Raw genomic sequence first — 4,262 nt, 5'->3', positions numbered from 1 at the left:
ATCTATTAGGGGTCAAACAAACAAAATCAGTGACGATTCTTAACGAAGGCTAGAATACCGACTCGACTGGAGATACATTTTTTCCCTTGCGAAGGTACAGTGATGATTCTTAGCGATGGCTAAAATACCTGATTCGACTGGAGATACAATTTTTCCGCGAAGGTACATTGACGATTCGTAGCAAAGGCTAGAATACCTGAAATCCTCCGGGAAGATCAAACAGCTCAGTGACGATTCTTAGCAACGACTAGAATACCTGACTCTGCTGAGGAGAATATAGATGTCAAGTGACGGCTCCTAGCAATGGCTGGAATACCTGACATCTACTTGTGAAAAATGAATTCAAGGATGACTCACGGCTATGAATGTCTGACTCAGTTTGGGGAATGAGCCCAAAATGCCTCTAGTCTGAAAAATGAGAATTCAGTGATGATTCTTAACAACGGCTAAGAATACCTGACTCTGCGGGGAAAAGGAAAAAGGTGTTGATGACTGTATAGGGATAGAAGAAGTACAATGATGTTTCTCAGCAATGGCTAGAATTCCTAACTCCTCTAGGGAAACTTGACAATGAAACGAGACAGCTTAGCGACAATTCCCAGCAACGGCTGGAATGCGTGGTTGTGCTTGGGAAATGTTTTGAGGATGAACATTGATTTTTATTGGGGAAAATTCCTAACAATGGTTGGAAAATTACGAACTCTGACGAGTTAGTTTGAGTAAGTTAAGGAGATACTTATGATGTGATGTTATGTATGCCAATGCATGTTTGGGCTTTCATGGGGAATACATGAAATGCAGGGTTTACAAGTTATGCCAAGTATGTTTGGGCTTTGCGGAGGAGTGTATTTGGGGAATGCCAATGGTGATTAGGCTTAAAAAGGGTGATTGAGGGAAGTGTACTGACTTTCCGATACTTGAGAAATTGGAGCTCGACGTCAAAGCAAGCGCTGAATGTAATGTTTGAGAATTCCTACTAGGGGGAGAAATGATTGACCAAGTCCCAGGGACTGTGTGGCACCCTCGGGTTGGAAATTCCAAATGCGTTTCGGTTACCTTTAGCAAATTTCGGAAAGAAATGTAATTCAATGTTGTCTCCCTTATAGTTTTTTTTTAAAAGGTCTTTTAATCGAAAATTTCCCATGTAATTTTATTTAAAAGGTCATATTTCGCAGACAAAGCAGGAAAAAGTAAAAATATGGAGCACATGTGAGGGAACTGATTTTTATTGACAAGTGGTCCCAAAAATAGGGAATTTTGTACAAAGGAAAGCAATTCCTAAAAGAGGTGATCGCGAAAAGAAAAATGATAATTGTGATGGCAATGAAACATCTCGGGTTTCCACCAAATTCTAACTCTATTATAACCTTTATCCCTTTGGTCGTCCTTTGATCTTGCTTTCAGAAGGAGGGTGATAGGATTGACTTGCTGATGGACCCACATAATTGATTTGTCGGGGGATGAAGAAGGGTTCCTTGTGGGATGCAGCCTCTTGCTCTTGTTAAATCCCTAATTTTTGCCTAGACCGCCCTTTCGGGTTTTCAGTCTACTGGGATGCCCATTTTTTCATAAGTTGCCCTTTCGAGTTTTCAACATATCGGGCTTTCTCTTTATTTTTATTTTTTTAAGCATAGTATTTTTTGACTGCATCCGCATTCACCGGGGATGGAAGATCTTCACCATCCATAGTTGCAAGGATTAAGGTTCCTCCGAAGAAGACCTTTCTTACAACATACGAGCCTTCATAGTTTGGCGTCCATTTTCCCCTTGGGTTAGTATGGATTGGGAGAATCTTTTTCAATACGAGGTCTCTGGCCTTTAGGTTGTGGGGGAAAACCTTTTTGTCATGTTCCCTCTTGATAAACTTTTGATAGAGTTGGTCGTGGCAGATGGATGTCAAGCGCTTCTCATCAATGAGGTTTAGTTGGTCGAATCGAGCTTGTACCCACTCAGACTCATCAAGCTTAACATCGGTCAAAATCCTTAAGGAAGGAATCTCTACTTCGACTGGCAAGACTGCATCCATGCCATGCACAAGGGATAAGGGAGTTGCCCCAAGGGAAGTGCGCACGGAAGTAAGATAGCCATGTAATGTGAACGGGAGCATTTCGTGCCAATCTTTGTAGGTTTCCACCATCGTTTGCACGATTTTCTTGATGTTTTTGTTAGCTGCCTCAACAATGCCATTCATCTTAGGCTTATAAGGCGATGAGTTGTGGTGATCAATCTTGAAATCTCGGCATAGCTCTTTCATCATTTTATTATTGAGGTTAGATCCATGATCAGTAATGATCTTGTTGGGGACCCTATAACGACAAATGATTTCTTTCTGGAGGAATCGAGTCACCACTTGTCTGGTTACGTTGGCGTACGAGGCTGCTTCTACCCATTTTGTGAAGTAGTCAATGCCTGCAAGGATGAAGCGGTGTTCATTCGAGGCAGTTGGCTCTATGTGTTCGATCACGTCAATGCCCCCACATGGAGAAATGCCAAGGTGATGTTAGGACATTGAGATGCGTTGGCGACACATGGATCTTGTCAGCATAGATCTGGCACTTGTGGCAGATTTGGATGTGGTGATGATAGTAAATCTCCATAGTCATCCAATAGTAGCCGACCCTTAAGATTTTCTTTACCATAGTGTTCCCACTGGCATGTGTCCCAAAGGATCCTTCATGAATTTCCATTATAATCTGGTTTGCTTCTTGCTTGTTCACACATCTAAGCAAAACCGAATCATAATTTCTCTTGTATAATACCCCTCCACTTAAGAAGAATTTGGATGATAGTTTCCGAAGATACTTCTTGTCGGTGATGGATGCGTCTACAGGGTACTCTTGGTTCTCTAAGAATTTCATGATGTCATAGAACCAAGGATTACCGTCAACTTCGTCTTCTGCTGCCAAACAGTAAGCAGGTTCGTCCAAGTAGTTCAGGTGAAAGGATGGCGCTTCGTTCTTCCATTTAACTTTAAACAGGATGCTAAAGTTGCCAAGGCGTCAGCTAGCTGATTCTCTTCTCGAGGGATGTGGTGGAATGTAATTTCATCGAAGTAGGGGACTAGTTTCAAGACATGCTCTTTGTAAGGAATGAGCTTATGATCTCTAGTATCCCAATCTCCTTTGACTTGGCAGATTACCAAGGCTGAATCTCCATAGACTTCCAGGATTTTGATCCTAAGATCAATAGAGGCTAGATTTCATCAACCTATTTTGTATGAATTCAATTAATCAAGCATGTGAACTTCATTTATAATCAACCTAACCACATATTGTTCATTTATACCGCTCATGTCTAATACGGTATTACGACTTTTACCGTATTGTTTAATCGACGATGTCTCAAACTATTAAACAATACAAATAACATTATTGATCTGATACAAAGTGAATATCAAATTCCACTTCCATGTCTAGACTTGGTCTTTGATAGATGATAAAATTAGGTCAAGACTTAAAAGATCTTTCTCAACAATGTTTTAAACCGTAAACATTCAATAAAAGCAAAGATTATCATCTACATTGATTATCAATTTGTTCACAAACAAATTATCAAAAGAAATACATACAAGTTAAGATTGATTACATCTAATCTTGATACAAGAGGGTTTAGATATCCATAATCATTGTAGCTTCTTCAACAAGTAACAAGAAGAGATTAATAAGCATCAACATCGAAAAACTCGAATATTGATGCTTCAAAATCTTGATTTTGTGTTCTTAATGATTTTTTTTATCTGAAAATGCCTTTGGAATAAAGTTGGAGTGAGTTATGACCCAAAATATCTAACCAAAAGCATATATAGAATGGGCCAAAAAGTGAAATCGTGATAAGCCCCACCAGAGCGCGTTTCGTGCGATCAATCAATAATAACTTAAACCGCCTTTATTCGTGCTAAGCGCGCTCCTAGCGCGAATTTATCAATTTCCTCCCGCCCCTTGTTCTCTAAGCACGCTAGGATCGCGCTTAGTCGACTTTGAAAAACTTGGAATCTTCAAAATTGAAACTTTGGGTCTTACTTGGTGCCTTTATGTTTCTCCTGCTTCCAATAGGCATTGAAACCTACAAATTCTCACCAAAATGATCAAACAAAAGCTATTTACATGATAATGTTAAAAACTACATATTTACACTTAAAACTAAGGTGCTAATAAGAAATTTCATTGAGATCAAGTGAAAAGGGCCACAAAATACTACAGATTATTTACACAAATTGGCCCTTAATAGGCTATAGGCCTGAAGTTATTCATGGAGTTTGCATC

Source organism: Lathyrus oleraceus, chromosome 7, assembly GCF_024323335.1.
Source record: "Lathyrus oleraceus cultivar Zhongwan6 chromosome 7, CAAS_Psat_ZW6_1.0, whole genome shotgun sequence".
Taxonomy (NCBI): Eukaryota; Viridiplantae; Streptophyta; class Magnoliopsida; order Fabales; family Fabaceae; genus Lathyrus; species Lathyrus oleraceus.
Note: the sequence above shows the minus strand (reverse complement) of the source record.